General features: G+C 36.8%; 1 protein-coding gene and 1 long non-coding RNA gene across 3 annotated transcripts in view; both read right to left on the bottom strand.

Moving 5' to 3' along the window:
* LOC115256185 (ubiquitin-conjugating enzyme E2Q-like protein 1) overlaps window positions 1-27,951 on the bottom strand; it is a 345,390-nt gene that overhangs the window by 33,100 nt on the left and 284,339 nt on the right. The window lies entirely within an intron of this gene.
* On the bottom strand, window positions 13,077-17,566 carry LOC134289076 (uncharacterized). The gene is made up of 2 exons (XR_009998255.1): window positions 17,089-17,566; window positions 13,077-14,778 (listed from the first exon to the last, which is right to left on the bottom strand). It is a non-coding gene; the product is annotated as an uncharacterized LOC134289076 (long non-coding RNA).

Here is a 27,951-nt window from a genome sequence, read left to right as displayed (position 1 = left end):
ATAATATTAAACTATAAATATCTAGTACATAGTGTTTACAAGATTGCAAGTGCATTTTTACATGGTACTTATCATTCATATGATACGAAAATTGGGCGTTACCTACTAAAAAAATGTGCATTTTAAAAACCGGGAAAATTTCAGAAATCGTACCGGGAAAACCGGGAAAAAGACGGGAATTTCAAAACTGATATTTAGTGGCCACCCTGAATATAAACTAAGAGAAATCTAGAATTTCAAGTTTCTAGCTGATGTAGTTACAAAGATATTGAGTACCAAAGATGAGTAAAGCTAAAAAATGTAATTTTCGCAAAAAAAAACAACACATAATTTCAAATCGATATTTTCTAATTATTATCATCATTATCTATTGGTTTCAATACATCATTGGTAAAATAATGAAGCAAGCATTCCAACAAACACGTGGTTTTATGAAATAATTGAACCATTGTATGAAAAAAGGTACAAGAAGAAGAAGTTGAAAAAGACATGAGATTCAAATTTTGATAATCGGCATCTTTTTTTCCCAAACATTCCCAGGCTCAAAATCAGTTTATGGTCAAGCTTTAGGTCTACTCTAATGATTTTGTATGCGAAATGCGGCAGCAAATTGCGGTCGTGGGAGATTCAGCGTTTTTTTTTTACGCACGAGACCGCCCCGGCGCACCCCTTGAGATTAAACGACGATTCCAAACATTCTAAGCAAATTCCCTTGGAATTCATTTTTGAAAGTAACTACACAATAGTGTTGATCATTCAAAGCACAAAAGAAAACAAAATAAAAATTTAAAAAATAAAACAAATTCAAACTTTTTATATATTATCAGTTATTTAACCATATTCAAAATACGCCCTTTTCAAAACTTGGTCGTGATGTTTAAAAATGTTCATAAACAATATATTTTAGTCGTACCAACTACAGAATACTAATAAATCCTCGAAAATATGACGAAAATATTTTTGTCCGCCTGCTTGTATGGGAATCCCCCATAGTGTGTTATATTTTGTACAGTATGATGAAAAAAGCTCACCTGTTCTTCACTATTCAGCGTTGTGCTTATTCCCTTGGGGAATTTCTGAAGAAATCGTACGATAAATACTAAAACAATTGTTGGAGGAAACCCTTGAAGCATTCCTAGGGGAATTTCTATAGAAATTGCTTGACAAATTTTTGGGAGAATCTCTGCAGGACATCACAAGCAACTGAACTAACTGAATAACAGTTTGCTAAAGTTTGCTTTAGAGTAGTTTGTTCAACTCTTGTACAGCAAAAATGTTTGCTGAGATTTTAAAGGGACACCCTCAAAACATCTCTGGAAAAACTCCTAGAGAAATCTCTGGAGGAGTTCCTGAAGAAATGCATGGATATATTTTTTTAGGATTTTGTGGAGAAGATGAATCTCTGGATATTTTCTAGCATGTCGAATTTCTGAAGAAATTCCTTTGCAAGAGCTGCAGAGGGTATACTTGAAGGCATTCATGGATGGATTAATGATTATATTAGTGGGCCCATATAGCCGAGGCGGTAAACGCACGGGTATTCAGTATGACCATGCTGAGGGTGACGGGTTCGATTCCCGGTCAGTCCTGGATCTTTTCGTAATGGAAATTTCCTTGACTTCCTTGGGCATAGAGTATTTTCGTGCCTGCCACACGATATACACATGCAAAATGGTCATTGGCAGAGGAAGCTCTCAGTTAAAAACTGTGGAAGTGCTCATAGAACACTAAGCTGAGAAGCAGGCTTTGTCCCAGTGAGGACGTTACGCCAAGAAGAGGAGAGAGGAGTGGACGAACTTCTAAAGGAAAACTAGGGAATATTTCTGGATGACTTCTTGGAGAATTTCTTGCTAGAGAAATCCCTAGTGGAATTTCTGGAGAATTTTCTGAAGTAATCCCTTGAAGAATTCCTGGAGGAATACTTGCGGGAATATTTGGAGGAAAACCTACAGGAATGCCAGGAGGAATTCCTGAAGGAGTCCTTATAGGAGTCCCTGGAGGAATTATTTGAGGAATCTCTGGAGTAATTCCTGTAGAAATTTTTGAAGAAATTTCTGGAGGAATTACTGGAGGAACTTCTGGAATAATTCGTGGAGGAATTATTTGAGGAATCTCTGGATGAATTCCTCGAGAAATTTCTGCAGGGATTCCTGCAAGCATTCCTGGAAGAATTCTTAGATGCATTCTTGCAGAAGTATCTGTAAGCATTTCTGAAGGATACGTGGAAGGAATTTTTGAAAAAATTTTTGAATCTCTGGAGCAAACTGAAGAAATTTAAGAAGAATTTTCTTTAAAATAAATGATAGATGTCAACTGTTATATGCTGATTTTTGGAAAATTTTCGAAAGACTGAATTTAAGCAGCAAAACGACTATTGCTTCGATATTCCCACGTTTAGATGTACATTTCGTCTTCTTCAATGATTTAGAGGCTTCACAAAAACAATAAAACGAAGCCTTGAAGAAGACTAAATCTACGTCGAAACTTCGGAGGAACTACGAAGCAACATTCGTTGTTGCTGCTTAAAAGACTGAAAGAACTGAAAATTAAAAAAAAAAAAACTCGGTGACAAACCTCTGGTGGAATTACTGTAAGAATATCTCGAAATACTTTCAAAAACATTACGGAGAAATCCTTTACTAAAATTCCTGAACGATTTTTGGGAGGACTTCCTAGCACAAATTGCTGGAGTCACCCCTTGAGGAACACCTGGAGACATAAATTGATATAAAAACTCTCTTAAGAAACTTCTTAGAGGGCTCCTGTAAAAATTATTAGCTAATATTTCTGGGGGAATTTTTGAATGCATTCTTGAAGCAATCTGTGAAGAAATTTCTAGATATATCTTTAGGAGAAATTCCGGAGGAGTTTCTGAGAAAGTTCATAGAGCAATTCCCGAAATAATCCCTGAGGGAAACTCTTTCACTGGAATAAATCATGGACGAATACCTAAAGTAATCCCCGAAAAAAAAAACCTGAAATTTGGGAATTCCAATAGATTCCCTGCAGAAACTACAGAAGGAAACCTTGCAGAAGTTCAATAGGGAATACTTGTACGAATCTCTGAAAGAAATTGTGAAGAAACCGCTGGAAGATTTTTTTTCGAAAATAATCCTTGGAAATACTTTTGATGGAAGCTCTGAAGTGTTTCCTGGAGTAATAACCAAGAGATTTTCTGAAGGATTTTTTAAGGCATCCGTAAGAAGCTTTTAAAGGAAATCCTTGAAGAAATTCTTGAACAAATTCTTAAAGCAATGACTGAATTAATCCCTGAGTAACTTTAAATTTTTTAATTTATTTTTATTCGAGTTAAATTTTAGTACAATCTACTGGAGGAAATTCCAAAAAACTCATGGGTAGAATATCAGGAGGATTTTTCAGCTGGATCTTCTTCTTCTTTTGTGGCTCAACGTTCCAACTAAAACTTGGCCTACCTCTCTTCAACTTAGTATTCGTTGAGCACTTCCACAGTATTTAATTGAAGGGCTTTCTTTGCCAGCCATTGCAAGAACTTGTATATTGTGAGGGAAGCACAATAATACACTTTGCCCAGGAAGTTGAGAAAATTGCCCAGACGGAACGGGAATCGAACCAGCCGTTTCTGGATTGATGATCCACAGCCTTACCTACCACTGGGCTAACTGGAGACCCGCTAGCTAAATTCATGCATCAAATTTGGAAGGAATTTATGGAAAGTTTTCTGAAGGAATCCTTTGAAGCTTTTCTTAAGAAATCCTTGGAAGAATGTCTGATGGAATCCAAGGAAGATTTTCTAAAAGAATTGTGGAAGCAATTTCAGAAGCAATTTTTTACAGGAATATCTGAAGAAATTGTGATGGAATCGCTTGAAAGAATTCTCGGAACAGTTTATATGTTGGAAATCCTGGAATAATTTGCGAAGCAATCCATGGAAAGTATCTTGATGAGTTTCTAAAAGAATCTTTTCGCTGCACAAATGTTCAGTTTATTGGACACAATGGTTTAATGGCTTAAATACCCTAACAGGTTGAAAAGAAATCCCTGAAGCAATTTTGGAAGCAATTCATACATAGTATTCTAAAGCAATGTTTGAAAAAATCTGGAGGAATCACTAGAGAAATTTATCAAGTATGCCTAGGCTACTCTTAAGGAATCCGTGGAAGAATTTCTGAAGGATACTTTGAAGAAATTGATTTTCTTTATTCCTTTAGGAATCCTTGCAGAAATACCTGTACGAATCCCTGAAAGCAATTGTGGAGAAATCGCAAGAGGAACTTTCGAATGAATCATTGGAAAAATTTCTGAAGGAATCACTAGAAAGTTTTGTGAAGCAAACCGTGTTTGAATTGTTAAAGGAATCCAAGAGAGACTTTTTCAAGAAAGCCTTGGAGGAATTCCTAAAGTAATTCTTGATTAAGTTAAAGGGTTTGTTTAAAAATCTCTGGACAAATTTTAGTGAAATCTGTTGGAATAATATCTGGAGGAGGTTAGGGTGTATTTATTGTAGAGATTTGCAGCCCGAGGCTTTGATGAATTCTTAGATGAATCGATGAAGTCATTTTGGAAGGAAAAAAAATCCTCAAGAATTTCCGAAATTCTGAAGATCTGATCAAAGGAATCCTTGGAGAAATTCCAGGAGAAATTCTTATAGAAATATCTGAAAAATTAGTAATGGGACCGCTGAAGAATACAATTTTGGATGAGAAACTTAATGATGTTGTCGACTCAGGAACAGAAGCAATGCGAAGAAAATTTCTTGAAGAATTTCTTAAAGAATCTTATCGCCACAAAAAAAATCAGCTTATTAGACGCAACGGCTTAATTGGCACAGCAGCGTGGGAAGGAATCCATATAGCTTTTTTTGATGGAATAAAACTTTTTCAAAAGAATCTTTGGAAATCTCTAGCTAGAGTAATTATTATAGAGTCCATTCTGATGCAACAGCTGGTTGAATGCCTAATTTAGTTTAAAACTAGTTATCGAAACAATTCCTGGAAGATTGCTTCAAGAATTTCTAAATGAATACATTCACCACGGAATATCAGCTTATTGAACGCAATGCCTTAATTCCTCCATCAATGGGGTTACAAAAGCTTTATAAAGAAATCATTGGAAAAATCTCTGGAGGAATCACTGGATAAATTTCTGAAGCAATCCTTGGAGAAATTGCTGGAAGATTACCTGGAAAAATTCACGAAGGAAATTTTGGAGAAATTTAATAATAAACCACTTAAGGATTCTCATAAGAATCCGTGGAAGCATTTCCGAAGGAAACTTTGGAGAAATTCAGAAGGGCTCTTGAATTTCAGATTTTTTTAAGGAATCACTGAACGAATTTCTAACGGAATCCGTAAAAGATTTTCTAAAAAATCCCAGGGAGGATTTCCAGAATATAGGCTCATGGAAGGATTTCTAATCCATTCTTAAAAAAATTGCTGGAGGCATATCTTGAGGAATTTCTGTAAGAAACTCTTGAGATATTCTTGAGGAAGTTCATGAAGAAATTGTTGATGCAATCCATGCAACATGTTCTTACAAAAATCTTGATTCCTATCTCGATTCCTATCTGTAAAAGGCTTTCTAATAGGATTTTTTAGAATTTTTTTGGAGGCATCCATGCAGCAATTTCAAATGTACACTCCCGTTCAAAAGTTTGGGGTCACCCCCTCAAAAACATGTAATTTTTTTAGGCCCATATCTCCGTAAATTTGCGTCCAATTTCAAAACTCTAGGTTTCATTCAAAAGATAATAAGTCAAAGAAACTTTGAACATGATTTAAAAGAAACTTTTTCAAAAAAATTTGTATGTACAGTCAGGTCTTTTTTTACGCGGTTTTCATTTACGCGGCCGCGTAAATGAAAACTCCATACAAAAAAAAATTTCATCGTCTTATTTTTGCATGATTCGTCGAGAAATGGTGAGACTTTTTTTACGCGGTTTTTCGAATTTTGAACTGAGTTTTTTTTTTACGCGGTACGTATCCCCCGCGTAAAAAAAAACCTGACTGTAAACTTAACCCAAAGTTGCCAAATTTTCTAAAAAACGAATATAAACTTACGGCAGTGTCGCTGGAAGTTGGGTCGACCAAATTTTAAGATTAGAGCGGTAATATGACCCATTTTCTATTAGCTTTCAACTGCTTTTTACAGAACTTAGAAAAAAAAATCTAGAAAAAAAGTTATTAAGTAAATTAATCCTTGATGTCATCGACCAAAAGTTTGGGGTCACCCCTCAATATGATGTATCGGTCAAAAGTTTGGGGTCACTTTCGTAAAACATGGAAAAGTGATTTGGTGATATCTTCGTCATCTATAGTTCAATTTTAATTCTTCTTGGCTCATTTCAAAGATAATTAACTAAATTTACGTTTGATGTCTTTAACTTAACGTATTTAACGATTTTTGTATATTAAAATGTTATGTAAAGTTAGCACATTTTACCACGCTTCAAAAAATGAGGCAACTTTGAGTTAAGTTTTAGTATGTAAATTTCAACAAATATGTGTGGTTCAATGTCTATGCAGTAAGTATCATTCATTTTGTTTCAAATGAGCCAAGAAGAATTAAAATTGAATGAAAGATAACAAAGATATCAACAAATCACTTTTCCATGTTTTACGATAGTGACCCCAAACTTTTGGCCGATACATCATATTGAGGGGTGACCCCAAACTTTTGGTCGATGACATCAAGGATTAATTTACTTAATAACTTTTTTTCTAGATTGTTTAGCTAAGTTCTGTAAAAAGCAGTTGAAAGCTAATAGAAAATGGGTCATATTACCGCTCTCATCTTAAAATTTGGTCGACCCAACTTCCAACGACACTGCCGTAAGTTTATATTCATTTTTTAGAAAATTTGACAACTTTGGGTTAAGTTTACATACAAAATTTTTTGAAAAAGTTTTTTTTAAATCATGTTCAAAGTTTCTTTGACTTATTATCTTTTGAATGAAACCTAGGGTTTTGAAATCGGACGCAAATTGGCGGAGATATGGGCCTAAAAAAATGACATGTTTTTTAGGGGGTGACCCCAAACTTTTGAACGGGAGTGTAATACACGAAAGCATCAGTTTACGCTCACTTAATTTGCACAAGCTCAATTTACGCCTCCCCCCCCCATTTACGCACTTATTCCGAAATAGCGTAGATTAGGGTTTTAGGTATTCGGGAACAACTTATGGGTCTGTTCATAAACCACGTAGACTAAATTTTGGCCATTTGGATGCCCCTCGTCCTTCTGAAGCACCCATGAGGCCTCTTAAGACATCCCTCAAACCCCCTGAGAGCCTCTGAAACGCCCCTGAGAACTTCTGACACTTCCTGAAATGACTCTGGGGCCTCCTGGAACTTCCCCTGGACCCCTTTTTTGATCCCCATGGAATCCCCTGAGAACCCCAGAAACTTCCGAGAAACCCCTGAAACGCCCCCGCGACCCGCAAAAATCGAACGTAAGCAAGACGACCATTGGTGTTCTGGCTTGAAAAGTTTGGTGTCCGGCCATTTGGCCGAATGCCGTTTGGCCGAATGTCGTTTAGCCGAACGCCATTTGGCCGAATGCCATTTGGCCGAAAGGGTCGTTTGGCCGAATGCCGTTTGGCCGAATTATTATCAAAAGGATTTGGAGGCGTGGGCAAACTCTGGATAACATTCTAGCAGCCAATATGATCATCAGAAATATTTCCTTCTTTTAATCATTGGCTATTCTTTCAAGTTTTACCATCAAGGGATTAGTTGGCGTTGAAACTGGGAATATTTTTGTCAGAGATTTTTCCTTCTTTGAATCAAAGGCTGTTCTTTCGAGTTATACTGATATAGGAAACAGTGGCAAGATCACTGAAGTTCATCATCCTTTTTCGGCCAAACGGCATTCGGCCAAACGGCGTTCGGCCAAATGACCCTTTCGGCCAAATGGCATTCGGCCAAATGGCGTTCGGCCAAATGGCGTTCGGCTAAACGGCATTCGGCCAAATGGCGTTCGGCCAAATGACCCGGAACCGAAAAGTTTTGTTTACTGTTCAATGTTTTATGGATAGCTTCAAGAATGCTATAAAACCTTTCATCAATGGGTTTGTTATAAAATTGTGAGTTTTGGTTATAGCTGTAATAAAACCGTAATAAAAATCAAATAAAACCAATCAGCAATGGAGTTGTTACTGGGTATCATTAATTTAGTGGCGATACATGGTATTTCTTAATTTCAACGCCAATTAGTAAATCACATGCATGCTCTATGAGTGCATGTTCTTCACAGCTTCAAACATGTTAAAGTATGAACTAACAATAACTTTCAGGCTTGTACATATCCAAACAGCCATGTATAAAAGAAAATAAAAAATACACAGTCAATCTTAAAAATAGTTGCAAAAAATAGAAACAAATCCTCTTAATTTAATTCACTTCTGCACAACCATCCTTGCAATCAACGTCCGCCCTCGCTTTGATATTTTAATTCATTTCCATTCGCTCCAGTGCTGCTGGCTGGTGGAAATGTTCGTCAGCGAGTCGCCCCGTGTCCGGCATTGAGGCGCCAACATCCTTCGCAGGCTTGCTGCTGGCCACTTTCCAGCCAGCCAGTCAGCCACAGCCTTCATCCTGCCAGAGCAGACAAAACAAATTTGCATAAAACCAATCATGGACGGAACCGCAGCAGCATTCCCCTGTGCTCCTGTGCTACTCTACTGGACTGGAACTAAGATGGCAACAGAAATAACTGCGCCGCGATCCAATCGTGGAAATTTATGCAGCCCGAGCCAGACAGACGTTCGGCCGGCGGAATGGATGGAAATTAAAATTTCAAGCAGTTTTCCATGTTTCGGAGGGTGGATACCCCCGTGAGGTCCCGAGAAATGCAATTGCATTTCTCTCAAGTATTTTGACTCCGAAGGGCAGTAGTGGGGATTTGCATGTTTCGTTTTGCCTCTGATGGTCTTCTGAACTGCAGCTTGGACTGCTCCAGGATGTTTGCGCTGAAGATTGTGTAACGTGCTGACAGAGGAAATTGCTTACTTAATTAATATGTCCTGTGTGGTAGGAGCAAACAACAAACCAAACTCCGGCCGACGAAAGTATGGTCTGGTCTGGTGCTGGTGGACGTTTATAAAGTTCAGATTTATGGCATCTAACCGATTCTCGTCAAAAGGTTCAAAATCATTAAAATTATTCGAAAACTAACGAACACTGCCGGAAGCCTATACCCCATCACCCTACAGAAAAACTTTCCTAGTAGGGTCAGTCGGACCTGAAAGCGGAAAATTTGTTTGGATGTTGTGAGGCTGGGCCTGGTTATTGAAATGGGAAAAGTTTGCTGCCAGGCGGGGTTCCAAAAGAGAGGCCAGTCAGTGATTTAATTAGTGCTGATTGCCGTGGTGATGTAATCATGATATACCTTTTAAGAGAAAAGTTTTCAAATTCAATTTAATAAACTCTCGGTTCAACATGAAGATCGAAGGAACGTTACTGCTCAGCGTTCTATTTTTTTCTATCATAAATCGAGGGATAGATGATCACTATTCATCAGTTTTATAAGTAGAACTAGTATTTTAGTAGGGACTCTTATCAAATTTCGATAATAAAATTATTACAAAAAATTGAAACATTGCCCGAACGCCATTTGACCGCCAGGGTAATTCGACCGAACGCCGTTTTGTCGAAAAATGAATAATGAACTCAAGTAAACAGGTCTCTGTTTCCTACACTGGTATAACTCGAAAAAAGAACCTATTATTTATTCCTTTTGGCATGACACTATTTACTACACATACAGTGGTGGAAAAAATAATAGGTGCGAGTGAGTAATTCAATTAATTTGATTATTTGCGGAAAATAAAAGAATTCAAATTGATCGTTTTAGGTATCAAATTTATTGAAAAAGCGTAACACGACATTCAATGACAAAAGGTTAGGATTAACAAAGAAATTCATATAAAAAAAAAACATTTTTTTACGTTTGACGGTGGAAATAATAATAGGTGCGCTGCACCAATTTATAAAAAAAAAAACAATTCACTGCCATAAATGAATAAAAATCGGCTTCTTTTGACTGTTTATTTAGTATTTCGTTGGGAATCCATTACTTTTCAACACAGCTTCGCAGCGTCTTGGCATAGAATCAACAAGCTTCTGACATGTTTCCACCGGAATAGCATACCACGCTTTTTGAACCGCGTTCCACAACTCGTCCCGATTTTTGTGGTTTGTGTTAGCTATTTTCCTCTTGACCTCGTTCCAAAGGTTTTCAATCGGGTTTTGATCCGGAGACTGCGCTGGCCAGTCCAGAACAGCAATTTCTTTTTGAACGAACCACTGTTTCACCTTCTTAGACGTATGTTTGGGGTCGTTATCCTGTTGGAACTTCCATTTTAGCGGCATGTTTTCCTCTGCATAGGGTAACATTACTTCGATCAAGATGCCTAGGTACTCATTCTGCGTCATAATAGACTTTATCCAAAACAGAGGTCCCACACCATACCACGAAAAACAACCCCAGACCATTATACAACCACCACCGTGTTTGACAGTTTTTTTCGTGTACTGTGGAGAGAACTCGCTATTCCTGGGACGTCTAACATAGTGCCTGCTATCTGCTCCGAACAAATTTACTTTTGTTTCGTCACTCCACAATACATTTCTGAAATAGCTGGATCCGCGTTGTTTGATATTCTCCAGATGATGTTTAGCAAAATTAATTCTTTTCTTGCGATTCCTTTCCGATACGAATGGAGTTTTTCTGGCAGAACGGGCGCGATATTTACAATCGATCAAACGATTACGGATGGTCCTGGTTGTGACATCCAAGTTCAACTCATTTTTAATGGCTGTGGATGTGATGAAAGCATCTTTTTTTTTCAGCTTCAGTATTCGGCGGTCAACCCTAGCACTGGTCTTCCTCTTCCTCCCTCGGGTTTCTGGTTTTTTGCGGTAATTGAGAGCATTTGTAACCATGTTCTGCGAACAGCCGATGATTTCTGCGATTTCTTTGAAAGTTTTACCTTCATATCGTAGCTTTTTTATGAGCCGTCTCTCATCGGGGCTGCAATGTTTACCTCGGCCTATTATCTGTATGCAGAAAGTAAAATCATTACGCCAAATTGAAAATCAATAGAAAATATTGATGTACTGATTACCTCTAAGCAGAGAATCCGTGAATTGACAAGCACTTTCTATTAGAAGCTACGGTATGTAGTGAGATTCACGTTATACCTATTATTTTTTCCTCGAAAAAAGTGACGACAGTTTGTTTATCTCCGCTCACTGGCAAACTAACCCGAATTTTGACAAGAGGCACTGTTTCACTTACTGAGCAAATAATAAGTAATGTCACACCGAGATGGCGCTTCAAAAAGTCTGGATTATGATAGTGTGTTATTCAAATGAATTTCTGTGTAATGCTCACACCTATTATTTTTTCCACCACTGTATTTCGGGAACAAATTTATGATTTTCCAATGGTATGCATCATAATACTTAACCGTCCGTAACTCGCGTGGTTGGCTTCCTGCGTCAGCACCACACTAAAGCGGAGTACAAAAAGGGAGTTTTTTTCAACGTGTTGTACAAAATACAACAGCGCGATTACTCGAGGGTTAAAGGAACACTACAATACAACTACAGGGGTTATACAAAATGATCAGGGCGGGCAAAAATTTCACTTTTCAAGAAATGTTCTAACAGCAGTCACTTTTGAAAAAGTGCAGCACATATTTTCAAATACTTACTGTACAGAAGATAGACAAAATGATCGGGACAGGCAAAATTTTCATTTCTCAAAAAAATTTCAAGTAGCTGTAACTTTTCGAAAAGTAAACCAAATATTCTCAAACTTTCTCTGTAAGTTGATCAACTAGTTGTGTATCCAAAATTTTAAAAGATCAGGTTATTCTGCCGAAGTTATAAAGATTCTAGGGAAAAGGTATAATTATTCGATAGCCAACTTTCTCCGGATTCAATGAACCAAACGCAATGAAATTTTGACCAAATATGGCTTATATAATGTTGATCAACTAATTGTGTATCAGTGGTCAAAATTTGAAAAAGATCGGGCTATTCTACATGAAGTAAGAAAGATTCTAGAAAAAGGTATAATTATTTAATAGCCAACTTTGAGCTGCAATGAAGCAATGAAATATTGATCATTTATCACTTTTTTTTTTACTTAACTTCCAAAATTCCTCTACACTCATCGTCGAACCAATTCCTTCGGCTTCGTTCACAATGCCCAACGTTGATCTCAACTGCCTTGTTGAGGGCTGCTTTTATCGTACTCCAGCAGCCCTCTAGAGGAGCTTCATTGAGCTTGGGATATTATTTCTAATTCCGCCAAGGCTACTCCTTGACAAAAAAAAATCCATCCAATTAGATTCTCTGAGCAAGCAAACTTACTCACTTTGGTATTCTGTACTGTACTGTGAATTATATCCTGCAGTTTTTCGGTGATTTTTTGAATAATTTCTACTGGGATTCTCCCAGACACTCTTCTCGAAGTCCTCCAAGAGACCCTTCTGAGGTACTGCAAAGATTTTTATTGTCTTTCTGGTTTTCAGCCTGATGCTGGTTCACCACTCAATATGCAAGGATTTCGTTCTGGGGTTTCTCGTTGAATTTCTGCTAGTGTTCCTTCTGGAGTCCCTTCCGAGATTTTTTCAGGGATTCCTTCAGGAATCTTTTTTTGTTTATATCTATGTGTATTTTAACTTAAACACTAATTCTACACTACATTCAGGTATCTTTCCAAAAGTTTCTTCTGCAGTTGTTGCAGAAGATCCTTCTGTAATCGCTCTTTTTTTCTGGGATTTCTCCTCGACGTTCTTCTGGTAATCTTCATGTATTTCCTTCTGTTTGCTTGTCAAAAATCCTTCGTTAAGGTGAAACGGGACGCCGTGTTATTTTTCCTATCTTGCCTCTCTTTCTAACAATTTGCCTCGCGATTTTGAAGATGGTAATCTCGAGTTCTATTGCACTGAAGATGATGAAAAACAATCAGCATGTGCAGTGCAAGTGAGCATACACAATGATAGGTTTTTGTTGCAAAATATGAAGTAGAATCTGAGATTACCATCTTAGTAGCAACAGAGCAATGGCGGATACCCAAGTAACACAACATGTTCTATAGGAATTATTTCGACTCCAATATGACCAGTTACTGTGTTTTGGTTCATAACAATAAAACCGTTTTTCAGACAGATATATGACCGAAAAAGCGCAGAAGGTGGAGCTTCGGCAACATATTTGAGATGTTATAATTATGTTCTATATGAATCAAAGCATACTTAATAATGTTTCTTAGTATGTTTTACAATACATAATTCTGACAACTTTCAATAAACAAACTACACGTCTTCTTTTTCAATTGAGGATGAAAATTCAGTTTCTTTTCTAAAGCGTAATCAATGTTTGTTGCAAAATGTCAAAAAAAAAACTATTCAAGTGCAAAATATGGCTTGCGATATTATTTCAGCTAGACTATTTCAACTTAAAATTGGCTTTCTATGACCAGAAATTGTGGTGCGAGTCATTTTTTCTGGTGAAATAGGCATTTGTACTTCGATAAATTTAATGCGCCTTATAAACACGTATCTTTGAAGGATAATAAAATAAAATAAATAAAAACCATCGTTTTACTTGAACTAATGTAACCTAAAGTGCTTTGTTTTCCTAAATAATATTTCTAATTCCTGCAAAAAAAATCATGCCTCATGGATAAAAATGGGATATTTGACTGGATATTTTATAAATATTAAAAGTATTAGTGAAAAAATAAATGGCATACTTGGACACTGCATGCTAAATGATTTGAGATTTGACTAAAAATTAGCTTAATGCTTATCACTCTGGAAAATTTGTAAATGTTTATTGAGAACATTCTTTTGACAATGTCATACATATAGCCATCACAATTTATATGGATGCGAATGAAGAAATTTTAAAGAGACAAACACATTGGCAGAGGAAGCTCTAAATGAATAACTGTGGAAATGCTCGTAGACTAACACTAAGCTGAGAAGCAGGATTTGGCTCAGTGTTGACATCGTCAGACGAAGAAGAATATGTATTTCGCATTTTAGGGCTTATTTTATAAACGACAGGAGGTAGTGTCACTACCTCGTGAAAATCAATATCATCATCAACATTGTTGTCGATTCGTAAAATGGGTATTTTTTCATAAAAAAAATGCGGTGAAAGTCGATAAGGATTTCCATCTAGAAAAATGGAACACTACTAGTTTTTCAGGATAATAAAATTGATATATTTATTGGTTGATGATATTTTTCGGTGATTGCTGCTATAGAATATTGATGTATGCCGTCGAGCCCATTGAAATTTTATTAATTAATACAATCAAAATTGTAGAGCATTGGCACGGTAAAAGCTGGCAATGCGATTTAGACCTCTTGTGGTCCTTCAGCCTCTTGCCATGCTATTCCGACCCCTACCGCCACGTTGCACCGGCCGGGTTACGAGCAACCTTAGGGAAGATGAGGTAACAAACCCCGGTGGGAACTGTGGTCGTATGCTGACAGGAACCGTGAGGGGGAGGGGAGGGGGTTTTCATCGACAAACTTACTGGGTTCCTCCGGACAGTAAACCGGGGGGTGTTAGGCCCTGCAAGCCGGCCGTAAAAAAAACAAGCACCGTAAAGTCAACGTCTGACACGTAAGACGCGGAGATGCAGATCTCTCAACTTCTTTGGGAGCACCCGCATACTAGCCTATGTACTGAAGAATTGCGGGTTTGGAATGGTTGCGTTGTAGGAGGTGTATTGGATAGAATCTATGGTGCGAACGTTTAGAGGTAATCATCCCTGATAAAAAATATCATAAAAATACAATAAATGTTATTGTTACAACACCATTTTTTCGAAAAATATTCACCATTATACGTATTGTAATTTACACAGCACACTCACCATCACCCTTATTGTTCTATACCATTCGGCGAATGGTAAATGGCACTTTTACAATAAAAAATGGTGGTCGTTATGTATCTTAACCATAAAATTTTGAGAAAATTTTCATACACTTTTTCGCGAAAAACAATAGAATGTTTTGTGTTTTTATGAGACATTTTTAGGGCAATTTTCAAAAGAAAACAATATATCTTAATGTTTTTTCATTGTTCTTACAATACAAATACAATTAATTGAATGGCGTCAAATGAATCGTTGTTACAATAAAAATACAATAATATTTATTGTTATTTGTAAGCAGTTTTCGCTTTTGAAAATCCATAGAATTTATATTTCTCGCTAACATTTATATCCAGCATTTACGAGCACTAACAGCCTCCAGAATGATATGCACATTTTATGATAAGAATCAATCACTGATGTCTGTCTGGTAAGTATTGCTTGGCAGCTGTTGATAAGATCTTTTTAAATAACTGCCAAATATCACAAGTCAGACCTCAGGTCGTATGATCCATACCATAAATCGTTCACAATTCATGTGGCCATTAGTATCTGTAAATGCTGGAGAAAAATGTTACCGAGAAATATGAATTCTTTGGTTTTTCAAAGGCGAAATCTGTTTACATAACAACAAATATTATTGCATGTTTATTTTAACATCGGTTCAATAGGCTCCCAAAGTCCTATCGGGATTCTTGTTTTAAACCACAATATATGGTTCAAGAGTACATATTTACTCATTTTTTGACGTTTTTATTAACCATAGTTGAAAATATATAATTATTTTATCAGCCTCTTGTCACCGCAATACTGCCCCACAGGAAAATAACGAGCCAACATCTCTGGTTCCCACTTTCAGCCGCCTCGTTGAACACAATAGCGGCGGCTCGGGCGGTTGGTTCCCCATGACAGCGCAAAGTTTGTAAACAAACATTAATCCAGGAGCAATAATTGAAAACGGCGAAACATTTTACACAACAGATTTTTTTTTTTCACCTTTTAAAACAGTTAGTAAAGGCAAAACATGACTTTTAATTTCTCAATTATTTATTTCAAAATGAAGTCGTAATAGTACCGGCTCGTCTTCTTCACGGGGTGGAAGTTTTCATAAAATTTAGAATTGTTATTGATATGATTCAGCCACAGTCAATTATCGTTCCTGGATTTTGATGCTGACCTCAAAAACATGGCCGCGTGACAGGAGGCTGTATTTTATTTTTTTAGCCTTTTGTCTCGTCCCTAGCTTATAACACATACTTTGAGTGATATTTTTTCACCGTGTATGTCAGAGGAACATTTTTGAAATCCCAGTGTGAAAAATGTCGAGCTCAGTCACACAAGGTTGACCTCAAATGTCAAAGTAGAACTGTTTACCATTTTACTTATTTCGAATTTTCTCATTATTCCTTTGTTTTTCAAGTTCCAGTAAAGTACAATTCCGATTAGAATACCATGCTTGATCGTATTATTCAATATAAGCGAGATTTCGTCTTCAATTTTAGGACCCTATTGACCACATTAAACTAATTGTATTTGTTTTGTTATCAATGGTAGTTTACTATTTACTAGATTCCTTTAATTTATTGGAAAGCATTAGAAAAATCATTGTTCATCTTTTTCTTGTCGTAACATCCTCACTTGGCTAAACCTGCTTTTCAGCTAGTTTTCTATAAGTACTTCCTCAGTTATTCATTGAGAGCTTCCTCTGCCAACACGGCTTGACGTCTGTCAGTCGTTGAAGTTTTAGCGAATAATATTCGATAACCGAAACATCTACTGTACTCAAATTTAAAACGAAAACCAAAAAAAATATGTCAAGTGATTTTGTATTTGATTATACAAACATGATTCAAGCAACAATATTATTTATTGTTATTTATATGTTACGAATTGTTTTCAGAAATAAACACTTTTTTAATAAAAAGTCCATGAGAACTTTGCAGGCACTTTTGCAACTATTTAAAAACAACTTAAATCAATTTTTACTTATAGTAATTTTAAATTATTATAGAACTATTGAAAAACAATCGAATCAATTAGTCACTAATAAAGCTAAAGTTCACTTATTGTACGAACTATATGGGCTTGATTTCTATTGTAAAAAGTAACAATATATCTACTATGTGTTTTATTGTGAACAATAAAACCAGTCATATGTTAATAATATTTACCATGTAATGAATGGTAATTTTTTATCCGGGATACCATCTACCGAGAAGTGCAGAGCGGTTTTGGAGAAGAATACAGCGCGGGTGGTAACGCTGCAGCATGGAACCCGACAGAATGTGGAGCGATATAGACAGGCGGAGGCAGCAGACTCGCCTCTCCCGGGAGAAAAAGCGCCTCCGATCTTCACGAAATCCGGACAATTTGTCTATTTTGCGGATGACATGGATATAATTGCTAGAACATTTGGAAAGTGCCGAACAGTATACCCGCGTGAAGCAGCCTAACTGGTGGTAAATGCGGCGAAAACGAAATGCATGCTGATAGGTGGGACTGAGAGAGACATGACAAGCCTTGTCAGCAATGTTACGATAGGCGAGGATACTTTCGAGGTGGTAGAAGAATTCGTCTACCTCGGTTCCTTGCTAACGGCTGACAATAATGTGTACAGTAAATATTTCTGGTATAATGATCCCCTCATTACATTTTTCAGTATAAGTTTTCATTAGTAACATTATACAGTAGACCTGTTCACTTTTTTTGACCTACCCGTGTCACATCAAATTATCAATCCACATGCAAAAACAAGGCTTCAGTCCAAAATTGAGCCAAATTGATAAAGGTTTAGAGGTGTATCAAATCGATTTTGTGTTTTTTCGAGCAATTTCACGAAAATGTACTTCAATATTGCGGCGCTCATAATAAATCCACATTGAGCGGCGGCGATATGCCCGCGAGGAGATTCCCGCGATACAGACGCAATGTCAAAATCGAACAGATACTGTCACCCACCCAGCAACATCGCAGCAGCCTTCAGACCGTTCATATCAAAACAAAAGTTAACACAATGGCAACTCAGGTGGCCAGAAATCGTAATAATATTAATCGCGACATTGATTCACTATTGATTGATGCACCAAGCGGTAAGAAGAAGAATTTTGACATCCAAGCGGTGTGCCGTTTACATCCATCGACCAATCAGCGACGAGGATCTAATCGACGGCACACCGCTTGGATGTCAAAACTTCTTCTTCTTTTCGCTTGGTGCATCAATCAATACGCATCACCTCGTCGCCTTTGTGTTTAATAATCGGGATGTTATTTGGTGATGCTGCAGGGGGATGCGGCTTCATTTTTTCCATTTCCACATTGCGTCTGTATCGCGTGCATCTCCTCGCGACTATATCGCCGCAGCCTCGTGTGGATTTGATATAAGCGCCGCATGCAGATTTTCTAACCATCAGGTCGCTCATAGTGGTGCGGTTATATTTTTGCAACTTGATGAAAAAGAAGAAGACAAACGCGTTTCGCGGATTTATCTTGCAAGGCACAATATCCAGAAAAATGCACCAAAAAGGTACCGAAAATACCGTTAAAATATAGTTAGAACAATACTCTACAACTTTGCCGAAGACACTACGGTGTTTAAATTGCGTATTTCAAAGATATTCAACAATTTTCGTTGAAAAATCACCAAAAAATACAATATTTTTACGATTTTTCATGTAAAAGTCATGTAATTTTACATTGTTTTAGGTGACTAATTTTATGAGCTATTGCTCCTATGTGTTACGAACATTTCGTCCATACATCATTTTAGTGTAGAAATTCGTTTTCATTGACTAATTATCAAAAGTTTGTCACGTTGATACTAAAAATTGTACAGAGTTGCCAGCACAAAATAAAACAAAGTTACCCATGATTTAAACGTCATTATACTTCTTTGTCTCATCTGCATCAGTTTAAATTTGGTGCAGTTGGTTGAGCATGAGATTGTGGATTCGAAGATTCAAGGTTCGAGTCCTGGAATAGCATTTTTTTGCGTCTCGATCCTGCTATAAGATGATGAAACTACGCACTGCATCTCATTGCAATTTGGCATCATAGCATTGTTTCGGAACCGTGAAGTGCATAGTAAGAATGAAGTTTCCCTTCATCGTGTAGTTGTGCTGATTTGTGGGTAGATAGATAACAAGTAAGCTCCACTCACAGTTGTCTGTAAAATGTTGCATCCAGAAGCAGTTCCATCATCGTATTGAATTGTTTTAGATAAATTGATCATTATCAAACAGATGCTCAATATTTCGCCCAGCTGATCTCGTCGACACGATTTATTATCAACAAGTATAAACTAAATATCTAGCTAATTCTGGAATGGGCTTAATTTGCAAGTCCCGATCATTATTCTTTGGGAGATTGCGTGTAAGTCATGGCAGATTCATCATCCTAACTGCTACAAAGAAAGAAAAAAAAAAGTTTATCATGTATTTGAGCTTGAACCTGGGACCTTCTGATCCGGAAGCTCGAGCCTTACCATCTGCACCATTTCTGATACTTAAATCAAAAGACATTAGAATACGATGGCATGACGTCTTAATCATGGGTAACTTTGTTTTAATTCGTGCTGGTAACTCTGTGCGATTTTTAGTATCAACGTGACATACTTTTGATAATTAGTCAATGAAAACGAATTCCTACACAAAAACGATGTATGGACGAAATGTTCGTTACACAAAGGAGTAATCGCTAATTAATTTAGTCACCTAAAACAATGTAAAATTACATGACTTTTATATGTAAAATCGTAAAAATATCGTGTTTTTTCGTGATTTTTTAACTAAAATTGTTGAATAACTTCGAAATACGCAATTTAAACACCGTAGTGTCTTCGGCAAAGTTGTAGAGTATTGTTCTAACTATATTTTAACGGTATCTCCGGCATCTTTCCGGAGCAATTTTGTGAATTTCTGAGTAAATTTCTGTGAAAACGGCTAAAAAAACCCAAAATCGATTTGATACACCTTTAAATCTTCATCAATTTGGCTCAATTTTGGACTGAAGACTTGGTTTTGCATGTGGATTGATAATTTGATGTGTCACGGAGAATCGGAGAAAAAAAGTTTCAAAGTGAACAGGTCTATTATACAGTTTTTATTCTTAATTTATTACATATTGAACATCATATCGACATTTTTATGATCGGTAGTGTAACATAACCTAGTTAAAAATAATGATTTTAGTTTATGTTACAAATGTTTGTTTGCTTACTGAAAAAACATAAATATGACTTAATGTAAACAAACAAAACATATTATGTTTAACAAAAACTTCATCGAAAACAAGTTTTGAAAGACAGACTGAAAATGTTACTCATATATGACTTATGAAACATACTGAACATGTCATCATGTTACACATGTTTGCATACATACTGAAGAAATGCTCGATATGACTTCATAAGAACAAATGAAACATATTATGTTTCGACAGAACTTAACCAAAACAAGTATTGGAAGTAAGACTGAAAATATTACTCTAATACGACTTATCAAACATATTGAGTCTTCTGAGCTATAGAGGACATATCCTATAGCTCGTTCGTTATGTGAGTTGTCAATTTCGTGTTAATTTTTGTGAAAATGTGCTTCTACGTCGTACAAAGTAGGAAAACAAAGAAATTAAAACCGATTTTAACTTTAGTGCCGTCAAAATGGGTGAAAAACAATGTAGTGTATTGGCCCCCGAACAATTTAATAACGCTGGCGAAAAACAAAGATTCATTCCCGGATGCAACAACCTGGAAGCAGCAGAAATGCAAAGTAGTTGGCAAAGCATCAAGTATATTAAGCAGAATATAACTTTTGTTGATTTAGAATAGTAGTAAATCCGTTACTTTAATTGAATGGTAACTTCAAGATTATTGACATTTGTTACTTTTTGGGGTTGACCAAGTTTTTCCCTGACATACAATTTTTGTTTTCATATTATAGAAGCAAACACGACGGTTCCCTACCGAGAATATGTTTGATGAACATATTAGGACAAATATAAAACTTAATCAGACTTGTCATATTGCGACAAAATAAACGTTATTAGAACATATCCAACAAAACTGATAACAACATGTCAAGTTTGTTTGAAAAGACAAAATATTTACTCAAATACGACTTTTTAATAAGAGATCATTAAAGACTAGTTTTTGGAATCATGATTATGACTTATACACGACAACATTTGTTTTGAAAAACTTTGAAACAACTGATATAGGACAAAATGATTAGTTTAAGACTTCTGATTATGTTTTCGGTGTTACTTGGGTATTTAGCCGACCGTCCCGTCCGCCCTTAAATTCCACCAGATGTCATCTGTGATCGCTTTCCAAGATCCACAAGGAACTCCAGGGAAAATCCTACAAGGAATTTCTTGAGCGATCGCATAATGTCTTGTGAAACTTTTTTCCTGAAGTTCCTGAAAAACTCTCAGAAGAAACTAAGAATAATAATGAATAGCCAGATTAATCCACCTAGTGGTGATAGTGACTTTCTCGTCGTATATGTACTCATGATCTTTCCGTCGACGTTAGCCGAAGTGAATCCTGAGAATTCTTTATTTAGAAAAGTAGCAATTTTAGCAAAGTTATCATCGAATTGGGAAACTTGTTGATGACACCTACTCCGACGTTATGTTGAACGATAAGAAAGGGTGATGAATATCAAGACAAAAATTACATGCTAGGATATATATTTATTCACATCACAGATCTTTTGGCGGGTTTCGCCAAAGTTTATTCTGTACATTTTATGCTATATTTTATTTTTATTTTCCTTGGTCACACGATTTATCTAAAATTTGACCCCCTTATGAGAAAAATGCAAAAAAAAGATTTTTTTTCATTTTGTCTACAATGTGGTCTGAGCCTATTCCTGAGACTATTTTCTTGCTGATCGTTCATCGGACATTGAAAAAAAAGCCGCTATTCAATGTGCCGCATGGTATGTTTCGCTTCTACATTTTATTTACCACTTCTGACGGGACACCATAACCGGTTCCGGAACACTACCAGATCTCTCAAATGTGATCTAAGGCTATTTTCTGACTAATTGTTCATCAGGTTACTTATGCATGGGTTTGGTGTACTTTTATATTCGACCACTTCCATCAGGATAATCGGAACCGGTTCTAGGACACAACTGGTAGTCTCTAATGGGGTATGAGCCTATATTCTTGATAACTGGTCATCAGGTTATCAAAAAGTCTTGATTTAATATGTCGCATGCATGGGTTTGGTTCAGATGTTATTTTCCCACATCTGGCGGGTTACCCTGATTCGGTTCCGGAACACTACCGGTTATCCCGAATATGGTCTGAGACTAAGAAAATAGTGCAATAACTGATCATTGCGTTACTTAAAAAGCCGTGATTTAGGGTGTCCCATGCATGGGTTTTATATTTGCCATTTCAGGCGGGACACCCGGAGCCGGCCGGAATCAAAGATTCAGATATGATCTGAGACTATTTTCCTGTCTCCCTGGTAGAGGTGAATAACAAATCAATTACTAAAGAATAACATATTTTGTCATCATATCTAAATTTGCTATTCTTTAGTTTTTTGTGAATAGCTCAGGATGACATAAAAATAACAAAATATGATATCATTGTAAAACTTGTAATTGGCCAGTTATTATTAAATTGTATAATAACATAATAATAACAAATGTTATTATTATACTATCCTGCCACGATATCAAAACAATAACATAACTTACCATCATATAAAAATATGTTATTATTTTGACATTTTTTTGCAATTATTTTGATATTACAATGCCAAAATCAATTATTCTTTAGATGTTATGCCATAGAAATTTAGTTATTATTTTTGTTATTTTAACTCTTATTTCAAACAAACTAATTGCAAAATTTGCCATTCAAACATTCTTTTTAATGGTAAAATTTGCCCTTCATTTGCCATTTCGCTCTACCCTAGTATCGTTCATCAGGTTATCGAAAAACCCGCCATTTGATGTGTCGCTTGCACGAGTTTGGTCCACACCCGGAACCGATTTCGGAGCACTTTCAATTTAGATATGGTCTGAGACTATGTTCATGGTTACCATTTTTTTTTCACTCTGTTCGGGGCATAACCACTGCGACCAATATTTGATCTATTGTGGTATACCCCGTGTCCTTTGTATATTCCATGTCGTATTACACAGCGTAACAAAAAAATAAGTTTTGGTCTGTCTCAAGAGCAAACTTATGTGTCTCTGACAAATTTTGGGCCGCTAAATCCGAATCCGGGCTCAGATTTGCTCCAGCACGTCCCAATTTTGAGCTATACCTCAATTTTTAGGGTAAAATATGCGATTTTGGGCTTTTTTGACTGCAAACCATTAAGCATGGAAATATTGTTTTAAGCAATCAAAAGGTAAATTGGTCAATTAACATCTAAATCAACGACTCATGCAAAATATTTCGTTTTACCAAATCGAATTTGATAGTTTTAAGCTATTTATGTTGAGTACGGTATTTCCCATACAAGTCACCCTCCAAAAGTTGCATGCAAGTTTACTTACTAACATAAAATGCTTAAATCTATCAAATTTGATTGGGTAAAACGAAATATTTTGCATGAGTCGTTAAAACAGATGTTAATTAACCAAATTACCTTTTGATTGCTTAAAAAAATATTTCTATGCTTAATAGCTTGCAGTCAAAAAGGCCCAAAATCGCATATTTTGCTCTATAAATTGAGGTATAGCTCAAAATTGTGACGTGCTGGGGCAAATCTGAGCCCGGATTCGGATTCAGCGGCCCAAAATCTGTCAGAGACACATAAGTTTGCTCTTGATACAAAAAAAATGTTGCGTTGTGTTACTTTATCACCATTGAGAAGTTATAAAGTATTCGGTTTTGTTACAGAATCATTTTCAACTTAATCGCAAGGAAGGATTCTGATTGATAGGTAGCGCTTTTAACACGCTCCTTTTTCAGTCAAAATCGGATCCCTTAACAAAAAAGTCATGAAATGATACCGATATTGACCATGCATCGGAACCCTAGTCCCTACTGCCTCAAATTATTGAACAGCGAATAAAAGATTAGGATTACTAATCAATTTTTTTCTTGTATCGAGGTCTATCTCGGCTTACCATTAATCAGGTAATCTAAAAAGCCGCTATTTGATGTGTCGTATGCATGGATTGGGTTCACTTTTATATTTGGCCACTTCCGTCCGTCGGGACACCCGGAATCGGTCCCGGATCACTACCGGTTCAGATATAGACTGATATTATGTTCCTGCTTACTGTTCATCAGGTTATCGAAAATACCACGTTTTGATGTGTCGCTTGCTTGGGTTTGGCACACTTTATATTCGGCCACTTTCAACGGGACACCCAGAACCGGTTCCAAAACACCATTAGACTATTTTTCTGCTAACCGTTCATCAGGTTACCGAAAAAGTCGCAATTTGAGGTGTCGCATGCATGGGCTTGGTTCACTCGCAGACAGACGTTCAAGTTTGACTCAGCAGCTTGTGTAAAAAACATGGCCGCCACAAATTGCCAAGTGGCAATCAGCGAACAGATGGCGTTAGCGACGTTCATATTCAATCGCTGCCTCACATGTGCGTTGCGACCAACAACTGTCACCACGGTCGTCTTCCAGCCGGATGGCGGGAAAAGACCGCACGTGTTGCACGCTAATAATGTTTCCACATAATTTGTGCAGAGTAAATGATTTTTATTTAATGTCTAAAATCTTTTGCACAAATTAGCGCAGGACTCTTGTAAAATATTTTACACATTATTACTTTTATTTTACATAGATTTGCTTAAATAAAACTGCATTTGGATGAACTTCACTCGCATTGGGAAATCTTTGTGAATGTGACGCAAATGTAGGAATGATTTTGACAGTGTTTGTTTTGATTTTATTTTTCGGTGGGTGGTGAATGGGGTGGTAAGTAAGCGGCTGGAAGCACGTGGTTTCTCAAACTGTCAACTGCACGCGACTGCACTGTGGTAATCGGTTGCCTAGGTGTCGCTTGTGAAAATTTACATAGAAAATTTGAATAAATTTGTTCGAGCTAGAACGTCTGTCTGCGGTTCACTTTTATATTTGGGCACTTCCGGCGGGACAACCGGAACCGGTTCCGGAACACTGCCGGTTCAGATATAGACTGAGACTATTTTCCTGCTTACCGTTCATCAGGTTAACGAAAATGCCACGGTTTAATGTGTCACATGCATGGGTTTGTAGCATTTCCATATCTGGCTCCTTCCTGGGGTTCCGGTCCGGAATACCTAAATGGCGATAACTCCGTAATGGCTGGTCCGATCCGAATCATTTTCAATAAGAAACAATGGGACCAGATTCCGCGTTGAATGATCCATCGGTCATCAAAATCGGTTTAGATTTAAAAAGTGATGTGAGTTTTTTTGTACACTTCTTTGCTTCTATCAAAAAGTCATTTTTAGAGTGAACATATAGCCTTTCCAGTACACTTAGTGTACGAGAAAGGCAAAAACATTCAGAATAATTTATTATTTTTTTGTAATTTGTTATTTTACCAGTGACATAACAATTTTTCAAGACAGGAAAATGGGCTTGAAATTGCGAAACATTACGTAAATTTAGACATTATAGTATAAATTCTGTAGGAATACCAGCAGGATTGCAAGCGGAAATCCCTGGAGGTATTTCTTGAAAAATCCCATAAGAAACTCTTTAAAAACCTGGAATGTCTAACTTACATGAAAATTTTAATTGCTCATCTTGCTTTGAAGAACCAACATGGATATTGGATATGTCTCGTTTCGTTTGCCGAGGACATCTCTAAAACTGTAATTGTTGTGGTAGATCGTACGACCTGATCTATAGGATGTTTTAAAGAACTTGGAATATCTAAATTGTAATAAATAAATACATGTATGTACTGCGTATTTACTTACTCAACACAAGTTGGTACGTAATATTGCAAAGCGAATGGGAGTGCTTTGATTATAAGGCCATTGGATTTCGGAATAGACTGAAAGAGCACAGGACATACAATCAGGCTTATTCTGTGCAAAAATAATCAAAACCGACAGCAGGAGCACTGAAATATCGTTCAAAAACGGCCTTGTAGAAGTGCGTGGAATTTATCATGGACCTTATACCCAAGTACTGTTACGGTTTGGCATCGCAGTCTTAAGGGGAATGGAAAACACTAGCTTTTTTTTTATTATTCCCGACGTTTCGGTTCATTTGGGGCCTTTTTTTAAGGGTTCAATCTTTAAGGTTTTCTGGTCAAAAATAGTTTTGCTAAACTTGAAAAGTCGTACTTTCGTCTTGGTTTAGTTTTAGCCAGATTGAGTATGGACTATCGTGATGTGGACAAACTGTTTCTTCTCCAGCGGTCTAGGATTCGGGTTCTATTTTCGCGATCTTTCACCATTATACCCAAGAAGATTTGGAGAACTCTAAGATTACAAGAAAATGTCTGTAATGCTGCATATGTACTCATTGAGCATAAATGGACACGCGATACTGGTGAAGGAAATGTAAGTGCTTTTGATGCTTTAAATGAACCTAGATTACATATATTATACACACATTAAAACTAATCCTGAATATTTCATCTAGATTTGTAGAACCTGATTGGGTATGTTTCGTTAATCTGATAATTAAAAAAAAACCCTGGTTGTTGTGACCTGATGTCCAGGATGATTTGGAGAACTTAAAATATCTAGTTTGTTTCAAATTAAACTCGTTGTGCTGCGTATAGCCACAAAGGAGCTGACTTGATAAATGGAATAGCTTAAGGTCTCCAGTTAGCCTAGTGGTTAAGGCTGTGGATCGCCAATCCGGAGACGGCGGGTTCGATTCCCGTTCTGGTCGGGAAAATTTTCTCGAGTCCCTGGGCATAGTGTATAATTGTGGTTGCATCACAATTTGTATATCCATGCAATGGCAGGCAAAGAAAGCCCTTCAATTAATAACTGAGAAAGTGCTCAAAGAACACTAAGTTGAAGCGAGGCCGGCCAAGTCCCATGGGGACGTAGAGCCATAAAGAAAAAGAAGAAGAAGAAAAAGATTGAAATGATCCATGGTCAATAAATGCGAGAGCAATCTATAAGATCTGAAAATCTCCAAATGTTCTGGATTCAGGGATGCTATGGTGTAGCTAAATATGATCCAAACCTAGATCCAAACCATGTTTTTCATTTGTTTTTATCTTCTGGTGGTACAACTTTGCCAACGAAAGCAAACAGTCATATTAGTATGTAGCTAGACTGTCAAAAAGTTATTTTGAACGCGTTTAATTCAGCCAAACGGCATTCGGCCAAATGGCTGGACACCGCTGGATATCTCACAAATTTGCAAAGTTTCCCCGTGAGGATGAAAAATAATCGAATATTACGCACATTTATCAAACAAAAATATCAACCATGGCGTCACCAAAGAGGGAATATACTTTTTTGATTAATTTCATGAAGATGATGCGAGAAACTAAAAACATGGGGGTTTTATACTTTGTTCCATTTTACCAACAATTTAAACTTTGTATGCATTATGAAGCACTTCACTTTTTCTTGCGCACAGATAAGATCATTACACCTATGAGAAGTTTTCCGTTTGTAAAACTCTTTTTCCAAGCGTACTGTAATCCTATTTAGAAAAAAAAAGATTCATTCGTTTCATTGCAAAACGTTGGTTTGAAGCACCATAGATGGTGCACAGTCAGCTACTGCAGTTTATAACTTTCTATCTATGACAACGATTTCGCACCAACCCCTCCAATTGCATCAGCAGCTTTTCCACTCAAAGTGCATCATTGACCTTCTCTGTTTTCACCGGTCCAAGTTTATATCGATCGACGTTCTGAGTTCTATCTTTCTCCGTTCACCACCGGCAGCGAGATGAAGTACGTACCTTGGCGGCTACACGTGGGTGTGACTCACTCGAAAAGTAGATAATTGGACATGGAACGAAATCATCGATAGATTGAAGACGAGAATTTTTACCAACATGACCGTCATGACGCGTCATCAGCTCGGATGAAAAACCTAACTGTATGGTTATGGCTCTTGAATGTGAACTGGTGCTGGAAATTGGTGAATGGTGAAAAACCATTGA

Source organism: Aedes albopictus, chromosome 2 (assembly GCF_035046485.1).
Source record: "Aedes albopictus strain Foshan chromosome 2, AalbF5, whole genome shotgun sequence".
Classification (NCBI taxonomy): domain Eukaryota; kingdom Metazoa; phylum Arthropoda; class Insecta; order Diptera; family Culicidae; genus Aedes; species Aedes albopictus.
The sequence above is the reverse complement of the archived record's forward strand: the minus strand, read 5'-3'. Positions and strand labels throughout refer to the sequence as shown.